Here is a 12,337-nt window from a genome sequence, read left to right as displayed (position 1 = left end):
CACCAGACCAGATTATTTCTTTTTTTTTTCTTTTTCCTCTCAGAGAGTGGTGAGGCAATAACGGCACTGGCTGTAATTCAATTGTCTTTTTTTTTTTTTTTTTTTTATCCCACGATTTTGTAACCCATTTCTCACCCAGTGCCAATTGCCTAATCTGTAATCCTGGGCGCTGCTCTCCCTCTGCCAACCTGGGGAGGGTCCCGAACTGAGCTCACGCTTCCTTCAGTGCATGAGGTGTGAGCAGGCCGCTTCTTATCACCTGACAGGGGGTAGCTTCCCCGGTTGGACGTAGTGCGTGGAAAGAAAACGTTATTCCAACCAGTTCCTTTCCCCTCCATCAGGCGCCCCAGCTGACCAGGGGGAGGCATTATAGAGACCAGGATTACTGCATTTTTAGGGCACCTACCTACCCTTGGGGACACGGGTAACTCCACACAGAGTTAGCCCTTTCGCCAACCCCACCTAGGGTATCTGGGCACTGATGACACGGAGGAGGGAACACGCCCCCAGTGCCCACAGCTGTACAGGCTCATGTACAGCCCTCGTAACCTTCATAAATAGACCCTGCCTGACATGCAGACAAGAGGAAAGAACATTACAACACAGCGATTGTGAATTCGGTCATTGGGTCAGCTACATTTCCAAAATACCCTTCACTTGATAATAGCCAAGTAACAGTGCAACAGTTAATCGATTATAATAAAAGAAAATCAAATATACTGTTACTGTAGAAGCTTATAGATCAGCTACCTTTCCGTTTTTGTGTGACAGCAATATATGACAAATTATAAAAAAGGGCTTAAATTGTTAATCAAAATAACGATTTGGATTTCTTTGGATTGAGAATAATCCAATCAGTATAGCTAATAGAACTAGATGTTTCAATCCAAATTTTGATCGAATAATCAAAGAATATAATTGATAGTTGCAGCCCTATAGCCAACAGCCAAGCATCCAACACTTTGTGACAGCAGCACTCACAGCAACATTAACCACAACCTAATCTCTTACCTATGGTGGCTTGCTGTCGGGTGGTTTATTATTAGTCAATTCCCACATTGAAAATCTGTTAAACACTTGTTTACTACAAGTTATGGCTTGGCAGTGGCTTAGTTTAATAACACCTCTCATACCCATTCATAACAATTATTGTTTTTAAAAAGTAACCCATTGCTAAAGGACCTTGCCCTTAACACACACTATACTGTTGGCTTAAAAAAAAGGTAACAAACAAACAATGTTCCTAACACATACAGTGCAACCTCATCACAGAAGTATAACTCATGCATTCAAACAAGTCATATAGTTTACCAATGTAAACTATACTTGGAAGTAAAATGGTGTAACCTCTGGCTCACTCAAAACAAATAGCAAACTTGTAGCAAAGTAAAACTTCCTGCCTAACCAAAGGGTTAACCTTTTTCAAAGAAACCGCTCTAACCAGAAATTGGTTAAACAATTACAACAAGCCAGGACAGGAAAAACGTTGTCGGCGTTGATATTTACTGTACCATAAACGAGGAAGACTCGTCTTGCACACTCACAGATTGACATTTGCATCTTAGAAGACCGAAGACAAGTGTAGAGGGAAAAGACTCCTGACTGTCTCAAATGCAAATAAAAATGTAATCGCAATCGCATCATGAAGGAGTCCAGAATGAAATGTTGTGATTCCCATGACATTTTCATTTGCAATCTATTCAGACATTGTGCAGGAGTCGTTCCTGGTACATTCTTATTTACCAGAAAGACATTTCTGCTTATGACTGAAGAACTAGTCTTTTCAAAAGCAGGAAGCAAAAAGGTCCACTGTAGCAGATTCCAGGAATCATCAACAGCACCAGCCACAGATATGTTAAATAATTTCCTGCAGACAAGAAAACCCCTGTAGACAAATTCAGTTAAGTAGTAGAGTAGAGAGAGGTAAGAAATTAGAATAAGATGTGTTGAAATAAAGAAAATGTCAGACACCAGACATCTGCACTTGATCTGACGAGCATATAGGCTGTTTATTCTAGGTATAAATGTACATGTTTATCATCAGTAATACTGTATGCAGCGGTGCATGAATATTCATTGCCAATGATTCTAATGAAGAATAGGCCTATAAAGTTTTAAACTGTCTATCAACAGTGAATATTAGACTGATTGTGTACAGTGTCTATCAGCTTTCTACAGTGGGCATCTGAATATATACTGTACAGCGTATCTGGATAAGATATTACAGTGTAACAGTGATCAAGGACTTCCAACGTAAAAAGAAAAAGACTGTAAAAGGACTTATTTGGGATGTACCTTTTAGGCAGGGTGTTTAACTGTACTTGTACTGTACTACTATTGTATTGACTAATACTTGTACTGTTCTCCATTTTTGTCTAATACAATATTCAATCAATCAATCAATCACTACACAGTTTCAACTCTAACACTGACTGATCACAGTAAGACAAATATCACGTCATTATCACCAGAGACTAAGAGATGCAAAAAATATATACAATTTGAATTTACGTTATCAAACATATAATTTTCCAAAAATCTGTCTGTCTGAAACAGCGTTTCTCCTCAGTGGCTGGAGCAATTGATCTGAAACCGCATCACCATTAGCATATGAACACACCTAACATAACTGTGAAGCCCGTTTGTCACTTTCACAAATCGTTTGCTGTATATTAGCATTTTTATGGTGTATCTACTATCTATTCTGCATCTAGCATGAGGCTTATCTATTCTGCATCTAGCATGAGGCAACATGTTTAACCATCTGTGTGTGTGTGTGTGTGTGTGTGTGTGTGTGTGTGTGTGTGTGTGTGTGTGTGTGTGTGTGTGTGTGTGTGTGTGTGTGTGTGTGCGCGTGCGCAGGCGGGGGGGCGGGGGAGGGGGGGTGACTGGCCCTGTTACAGATGTTGTCCAAAAATCATGCAGATCGGTACACAGTATCTCTGTAGCCATTAAACGAAACGGGTATTTCTTACATTGACGCTCCTACATATTATCATGTAAGCACCAGTTAAAGTTACTTTCCATCCCTCATATACTGTGTGCACAGTGCACACCCCATAACCCACACACTGCACATCATTTCAGAGCTCATATCTTTGAACGGGTAAGGGCTAGTAACTATCAATAACCAATAAATCAGTCTGACTCTGATCTTATCCACAACTTTCCAACATCCCATAGTGCATTGCGCAGAAGTTGGACGGAGCTTCCGGCGTAGCAGCCGAGTGTGATCTACAAGCTCACAAGGGTTTCATCTGCGACGCGATGTGAGCTTGTATGTCTGCTGTTAACCGGAAGTGTGGTGCAAAGAATTCTCCAGTAAATTCCCGTGGAAAGAGGTGGATAGACTTTGGACAAAAGAACACCTCCCAACAAACTGAAACCCCTGTCGGTGAGCGAGGGAGAAGAGGGTAGAGGCACGGGACTAAGTCGGAGATGGGGGGGCAGAGAGGGGAGGGGGGGAATGGATAGAGAGAGAGAGAACATGAAAGAGAAAATCAAAGCGATGAGGCGGAGAGAGATGGCAACGAAAAGAAAGATGGAAAGAAAGGAGAGAGCTTGTGCACACGGGGATGGAGGCGGGTTGTCATGGAATAAGGGGGGGGGGGGTGACCATGGGTGCGTAGGAGTCATTGTGGCAAATCATGTGATAGTCACATTGACCAAAGCTCCAAGTAAGTAACCCATGGGAAAGACGGCACGCAGCAGGCAGGCAGTGAGGCGTGCAAGTCCTACTACGTGATATCAACTCATGTCTACTCTACACAGAGCTAAGCCTATAATGGCACAGTTATTGTTTACACCTGAACCATAAACATAAGGTACAGTACATAATAAGGTACAGTACATACACACACAGAATGGTTACAGTCAGTGCGTCAAGGGACTGTAATAACACCAATTTAAACTGCCTCTGTTGCAGATTAATTTTCATGATGCACTGAAACCGCATTAAGTTAGAACTGTGGTTTCCTGATCAGGGCCCCACACTACCAAGTACCAACTGATCAGATAAAATGTGTCTCCCTCCTTCAGACATATTAGGCAGGGCTACATACTGTAGTCAGTGCTCTATGTATTACATATCACCCTGGCCAGTCAGCCTCAGAATCAGGGAAAGCTTGAAAACCGTAGTCCGTAGTATAACAGAGTTATTGTCAATAACTACATATTATTATTACAGACAATATCAAAGACGGTACAGGCCTATTCTAAATACAGATTTAAAGACCAAAGTGGAACAGTTGTTGGTGCCGTTTATATGCGTGCGTGTGACTGACCGAGGATAGAAATAGTTCACGTGAATGGTGTCTGGATGGGTCACCGGGACAACCAGAGCACACAAAGCACTTCGAGAGGAAAAGACACTAGAGCACCACTACAGCCACAGTACCCATCATGTCAAGTTCACACTGCACGGTTTAGTAATACAGTGACATGTAGCTCTCAAGGAACTTTATCTCGACTAACATATGAAGTTCCTTTGAATGGCGCGAGGCAAAGGTACAACATTACCAAAAAAAAACTATATCATGGCTCCCTTTTTCTTTCTTTTTTTGCAATTTGTTGTTGCCAACAACAACATTAACCTCATCTGTAGTTCACCAACAACATTAACCTCATCTGCAGTTCAACGTTATCTAATGCAGATACGGTATATGCTGAAAACGGTGCAGACCAGGGCGTAATACACACTCTACAAAGCTGTAAAGATAGCTTATCTCCACACAGTAATGTCTGTGTGTAGTATTATTATTGCTAGTCGGTCAAGGTCAGGAAATATGACTCTCTGTGGGCCATGTCTGTCCGTCTACCTGATGCAGGGGGTCATGACTCATGATGACTGTGTCCCTAGACTTGGCCTTGTCTGTGACATTTTAATATTTTATTTATGTATATTTTTTTTTACATGCTGTATTACATTTATAATGTCATTTTGATCATAACACCAATTACTGAATGTCGGTCTCCAGGTTCATTTCTGCATATTTATGACATTTGATTTACTATGACACTAATTGGCACATTAGACTCAATTAGTAGTGGTTCTCTTTTTTGTTTTCAAGGACCCCCGGTGTATAATGGAACCAAATGGACCCGTATAGATAGGATCGATTTTAACCACCACCAGCATGGCGGTGACCGCTGACACCTATAGTGACCTCCGTCTGTCCCCATGCATGGTGGGTGACCGCTGTGTCCCCATCATGGATGCACCGCTCTGACTGTGACTCCGTCCCAAGCTGCAGATAGAGCAGCATTAAACCCACATCACCGCACGGACGTGACAGGACGCACGCCCCGCTATGGCGTCCACACACCACACACACACACACATTGCAACTAGCAGCAGCAACGTGGTTGTCAGTCACCTGGCAATATATTCGCTTCCTGCTCAAACAATATTCGCGCTCTCTCAAGCCAGACAGTAACGTACAGTAATGCATGGCATATGATAGTTTAGACTTGTATGTTAACGGAGACTTTCAAAAATTGAACGAATTCGTGGAATCTTCAAGATGATATAGCTAATAGCATTTTACTTTCTCCGGCTAAACCGTATCATTGACTTCTTCACTAGTAGCCTACTAGAGCAGAGTCTCTCAAACTTCAAGGTCTCCCCTTAACTCTGACAGTGTACAAATGGAACCAAATAAACCCGTAAAGGGTTCATTTGGTTCCATTTGTACACTGTCAAGAGTTACAGACTTGTATGGGTCAATTTAGACGCCCATAAAGGAAATTGCTGGAATACATGTTGAGAAGCACTGGCCTAGTGTTGTTCATATCGTTCGATACATAATTCTTCAATCCAAAGATGCCACGCTAAACATGAACTGTAACGCTTATTAGAATCCCTACCTTGTTGTCCTTGTGGTCGGTTATATGTCAGACACACACAGTGATGTCCTGGTCCACACCAGGCTCTTCTTCTTTATTGACTGATGATGGACACAGGACACTGCTTCACCCGGCCGGCTCACAACCTTGAGACACGACGCTTACGCTACGCTCACGTTACCACCACGCTGCTGCTGCTATATTAGGAAGAGCGTCACTTCCGTTCCGTTCTTTCAGGGCGTTTACGTCAAAGCAAGGCCTTGTGAAGAAGGAAGCGTCAAGCAAGGCTATGTGAAGAAGGAGCCGTCAGGTGCGTCACATATCCATCTTGAAAAATTAGAATATTGTGCAAAAGTACATTTTCTTGGAACTTTGATATATTTCTTGAAACTTTGTAGCCTAGTTCCAGACCCTGAATCGCTAGCCACACCCCTTTAATTTATGTCAATTCAGGCTGAGTGTCAGGCTAGAAACTTTGATATATTTCTTGAAACTTTGATATATTCTAGATACATTGGACATTCAGTGAATTATTCCAAACCTTTATATGTTATTTTTTTTATGGCATACAGCTCATGAATATCAAAAGTCCATATTTCAAAATATTACGATACCAGTAGACTCCCTTATCAGGAGATAAGCAACCGTCAGGTCACATACACAAACTTCAGAAGGCAATCGTAGCCCATCAGGACTCAGGAGGGAATATGGGAAATATGGGACAGATCCATGTTGATGATATGACTTTAGAGATACTGTTGGAAATCTGTAGGAGCAGTGTCCAAAAATGTGTTTTCCAAAAATCAGCCTGATGGTGGCGCTAGAAGAGGGCCATATGAGAAGTTAGTTGGGTGGAGGTTGTGAGTTGCCATCCAAGGAGTGCATGTGCAAAGTTTGGCATAGATAGGGGCAACAGTGCCGGAGATAAGGGTAGGGCAAAAGTGTGACGTGACGGACATACAGACATACAGACAGCCGGTGGAGCTTTTCATGGTAACTTGCGACCTGACAGTCGCAATTACACAAGACCATTCAAAACAAGGATTTATAATAGAGAAACTAGCCCTTACCCGTTCAAAGATATGAGCTCCAAAATGATGTGCAGTGTGGGTTATGGGATGTGCACTGTGCATACAGTATATGAGGGATGGAAAGTAACTTTAACTGGTGCTTGCATGATAATATGTAGGAGCATCAATGTAAGAAATACCCGTTTTGTTTAATGGCTACCCCCCCCCCCCCCCCCCCCCCCCCCCCAGCCCGCCCGCCCACCCGCCCACCCGCCTGCGCAAACACCCGCCTGCCTGCACACACACACACACACACACAGAGAGAGAGAGCTGGTTAAACATGTTGCCTCATGCTAGATGCAGAATAGATGTGCCTCATGCTAGATGCAGAATAGATAGTAGATACACCATAAAAATGCTAATATACAGTATATGATTTGTGAGAGTGACAAACGGGCTTCACAGTTATGTCAGGTGTGTTCATATGCTAATGGTGATGCGATTTCAGATCAATTGCTCCAGCCACTGAGGAGAAACGCTGTTTCAGACAGACAGACAGACACTCACTCACTCAGACATTCGCAAAATTATAGTATAGATGTCAACCTTCTGAAGTCAGAGTTGCTTGAAGTGCAGTGGGAAGTTTCTGAAGTCAGTTATGATTTGGGGTGCTACAGTAGGCCTATGCATCTGCAATGCTTTTTCACACAATATTCTAATTTTTCGAGATGGATCTGTATATTGACGCTTTACTGTTCGGGACTGGAAGGCAAACGCAAAACTCTACCTTATTTCTATGCTATCTACCTTTTTGTCTCCATAATACTGTGTTTAGCCATTTTTGAGTGATCCTTTTAGTTGACCTTGTACCAGTGAACTGTACTGTCATGAACCTAGATAGATACAGTAGATACCTTTATTATCTCAAGGGGGAAAATCAGTTGCCCGGAGGCAGCACAGCAGTATAAGGATATTTACAAAGTTACATAGAAGTATGAAAAGAATAAAAATGAACATGAACAGAGTACAGTAAAGAGCAAGGTACATCAAAGAAAGGGAACGAAGAATATATACATAAAGTGTCATAAGTGAAACAGCCAACTTAAACAAAAAACTGTACCTTTTCCTATATGCAAACATTCAACCTGCCAACCTGGTCCCTGTTTGGCATGCCATGAAATTTAAAAATGAGAATGAATTTATTTTTTAGTATAGGCCTGGTAGTAGTAATAATAGCCTATATTATTGTATTATTATTATGCCATTTGACAATTATTAGGCCAAGCATATGCTACATTTTCCAGATTATGTATTTTGAGTTGAGACATTGTATAAATCCTGTCTGTCTGTCTGTCTGTCTGTCTGTCTGTCTGTCTGTCTGTCTGTCTGTCCGGCAAGGCAGAGGTAATTCTAATTGTTGTACACTGAATGCACCAACCATGAAAATATTGTCCAGAGAGGAAAACAGGCACGGTTGCCAGCAGTCACCCTGGCACCACTTGGCAGACCGTGACAGCATGTTTGCAAAATAGAACATTGGATCGAGACCTGGTGAAAAGCATACACACCACTGTTTACACCATGTATTCATGCACAAATCCATGCCTACATCATTCAATGATCTGTCGGGAATCCTACCAGGAATCCTACCGGTTGTTTTTGTTTTTCAAACGCCAGTTACCTGGAATGACCCAGAGCTTTTAGAGAAATGCACAAAACTCTACTCCCATATTTTATTTAACACCAAAATGAAACATTGCAGCAGTGCTGGGCCACTTTTTCACAAAGAGGTGGTAAATGTCTTGGTAACAGGAGAGGTGGGCACCAAGGAAGAGAGGGCACCTCGGTGTTAAATCGTAAAATGTTCCCAAAATGTTAAAAAATAAAATAATTTATTTGTAAAAAAACATTAATAATAATAATAACAGTCTTAAACGTTCAACAATTAAGGTCTAATATTTATATAATTGCTACAAAACCTGTATACCGTATCCAGTCATTTTCGGGGCATAAACAAGAAGTTGAAGGATAAAATATCTGATAATGATGTACCGTGCATGTTCACATCATGTGTGTACGTATGTACATAAATGGTTTGAGCCTATATCTTGCTTCATCAGTATAGCATGTCCCCTGTCTGTCTTTAGCCTTGTACCCGCCCTCTTCCGGAAACCATTTCATTTCCTACTGGATTACGGAAGTTGGTCGTTTACTAGGCTAGTCTGTCTTCACTGTCATTGGTCATTTGGTATATGTACGTATGTATGTCCCGGACCATCCCACATTGGCCAAGCCTCATGGGACGCTTGAAATTAACTCATAAATAGCACCGCTCACTTCACACTGGGGGGTGTGATTTTCTTTTGGGGGGGAGTAAAATTACATTAGCTGTCGCTAGTGCCCAAATACCCTGTATCCAATGTCTCACTGAGAAGGGTTGTATTTGAAATAGCAAAAGGGTGCAAAATAACCTATCCCAAGTACAATTGTGCGGCAAAGTGGGTGAGAAATAAACCCCACTGACAAGCATTATCTTAACTGCACTCACATAAGCAGAACAACCTGAGTTGAGGCTGGGAGTAGCAACAATGAAGTTTCTTTTTGCATAGCTACTTTTTGCTGCACCTGTGAAAACATCATCTTCAAGGATCATTTCATGAGCTGAGAAGGTGAGGTTTCTTTTTTAAGTCACCACTCTGGCACTGTGTTGCTGAGTCATGCAGATTTTCCTCCAAGATCTCATATTCCTCTCCCTCTATTCATTTTTTTCTTTTCTTTTTTTCTTCTTCTCAAGGTGCAGTGAATTTGTTAATGTTTGAAGAAGGACTGAATACCTCATACGTCTGGTAAGATCCAATATAAACTCAAAGTTTCTTGGAAGATTGTGGGGAGTGGGGACATCAAGACTCTCTGTGATTGGCCATTGTCAGTGGGTTGGAGTGGAGCAGAAGCCAACACTGGCAAATGATGTAGTAAATCTTTCTAAAGACAACTTTGTTTATTCCGCTTATCCTTGATAGCAAAGCACACAATCCTATTTGAATGTCAACAGCAATGTCAAGGCCAATGATGACAAAGTGGTAATTATATTGCCCAGTTTCAAAACAGACAGTGTTGAGACTTCTATCTCCTCTGTGATTGGCCATTTGAAGGAGGCAGAGCGAAACAGTAGTCAGTATTGGTAACTTATTTGTGTATCCTTTCAAACAGGTTGTTTGTTGTTTATGGAAAGTTTTGCCATTTAATTTGTATGCCAACTTTTCTTCTGTGAACAGAAACAGCCAGGCAGGTGCACACATAGACATCAAAGGGGGCTTGAGCCCCTGCCCTTTTATCCGTCTGTAAAAAGGTGCCCGGAATCTCACTGCATTTCCTTGTTTCCCCTGTTTCCAAATGCAGTGAGATTCCGAGACAAGCTGGAGTAAAACACATCTTTATTGAAAGATATGGACTGACACATCCAGAGGAGGTTGCGAATAGATAGAGAACACTTGGACCAAGAGGGGAAGCACCTTATATTTTGGATTTGTGCATGTTTGGAGCAGTTACAGGACCAAACGTCCTCACCAACAGGCCTCCCCCTCTCGCTGTTATAACTCTTGTAGAGGGAAACGTCTTCAAAATAAAAGTTCTCTACAGGAGTTATACTTTATGGCTAACCTGAAGGCAGCATTCAAGAGAATTGCCTTGTCCAAACTCTCCTGAACTTGAATGCAGCATCTCATACTGAAAGAATTTTCTTCTCTGTGTAGAAATCAAGCATCGAAAATAGCCGACCTCCAAGCTCACAACGCGTCGCAGGTCTGCTATTTTCAATATTTTTGTCAAAAAGCCCCTTTAGAAATGTCAGTCCCTGCCTCTCTAACATTCTCTGCACGTCCCTGCCTGGTTGTACAGTATCTGTCAAGGTAATTGTTCTTTTGGGTAGACTCACTAATTACATGTCTCAAAAACCTATGTACCAAGATCTTGATGCCTAATGACCAACAACCCTGTGTTAATTTGTGGGTGGTCTAAGATTTTATTAGACCGGATATTTTCTCAGGTAAACTTTATTGTAATTTATATCATGGATGTACAAAAGTGAGATTTCCACAATTGCTTAAAGTGAAGGCTGTTCTCGCATAATGATGAGTTTAGGCTAAATAAAAAACAAATTTTGTAGACTAGATGCAGGGGTATTTTAGAGATAATGAATGATCAAATTCAGGTATGTCAAATTTTTTATGCAAACTTCATCATTTTAGAGACCATGCAGGTCGTCAAGTTTGAGATGAGCTAGCAACCGAAAGGCCTTCCTGAACAATAAGTATGTACAGCATGTAGCCTGGGCCGGGACACATAGTCTGGACCTGCTCGCCATCCATTCGGGCTGATCGCTGAGACAACTACATCTTCTGCAACACAAAACAGCTGGCATAATGGGACATTTATTTCTGTCCCCCCCTTGAAACCGGTGGCCTAATAGCTGAGGATTTAGAGTTGTGAAAGTTCAGGGAGCATTAGTTCCAGCAAATCGTTGTTGTAGCTGCGCGTTTTCTTGGGCCAAGAATGTAAAGCCCCTGCAGACCAGTCAGAGGCTGCTGGCACAGGGGCAAATTAAGTCTATCCTTTTCCATGTGTAATCATTTCTGTGGTCATTCCAAGAGCGGGTGTTAGCCCTGTCGAGACACATGTAATAACAGTGCTCTAGAGCAGTGGTTTGCAAACCTTTTCACGTCAAGGAATCCCAAATTCAGATGTATTTGGTCGCAGACCCCCATCTAAAAAGATTTTATGCCAGGGAGGACCCCCATACAAGATTTGTGTTCTTAAACATTTTATAAAATATTCACATTTCCTGTGTAGATATTTGGAAAAAAAGCAGATCTACAAGCTCACAAAGTGTCACGGTGCATGGTTAAACTGAATGTGATGCTATTAACCTCAAGGAGGTCCCCTGGAGGTCCCCGGGACCCCACTTTGAGAACCACTGCTCTAGGTTTTCAGTTGCTCATTGACAGACATTAAAAGGAACTCTGAGCAAACAGATTTCCACATTTGTACCTGCGGCTGCCCTCAATATCTTATAGGGGAATAATCATAACAATACTGCAACTGTTGAAAACCAATGAAGCATACAGCATACTATTCTTTGTTTTATTTGTACAGTGTTTTACAGGAACAGCTACAGGTGGTTTGAAAATGAACACTTCCCCCACATATTCCCTGTGGTTGGGGTTTGTGATTTTATGACAGTATCACAATGCAGTGTTTGGAGCCAATTGAGGAAAAATTTCTTTCCATTATGTAACACCTTCTATGAAGCCCATGTCTATAATGCATCATAAACATGCTTATATTGTATTATACTATGAATATTTAGTTATAAGCACTCATAACTATTCATAATGCTTTGTTTAGAACAAGCATTATAGTCACTGTTATAATGCATTATAGAGTGATTAAAGTAACTATAACTAAATGCACATTATGTAGACCCT

General features: G+C 41.6%; 1 protein-coding gene across 1 annotated transcript in view; it reads right to left on the bottom strand.

Annotated features, from left to right (window-relative positions):
- The window catches only part of LOC308284519 (transferrin receptor protein 1-like), a 33,531-nt gene extending 27,498 nt beyond the window's left edge, over positions 1–6,033 (bottom strand). Inside the window, exon 1 of the mRNA XM_080725170.1 lies at positions 5,866–6,033. The gene's annotated coding sequence lies outside the window, so the exon portion shown is untranslated. The remainder of the gene's footprint in view (positions 1–5,865) is intronic.
- Between the last annotated feature and the right edge of the window lie 6,304 nt (positions 6,034–12,337).

The sequence above is a fragment of the Nannobrachium achirus genome, assembly GCF_963921795.1.
Source record: "Nannobrachium achirus genome assembly, chromosome: 5".
Lineage (NCBI taxonomy): Eukaryota > Metazoa > Chordata > Actinopteri > Myctophiformes > Myctophidae > Nannobrachium > Nannobrachium achirus.
Note: the sequence above shows the minus strand (reverse complement) of the source record. Positions and strands in the feature narration are given on the sequence as shown.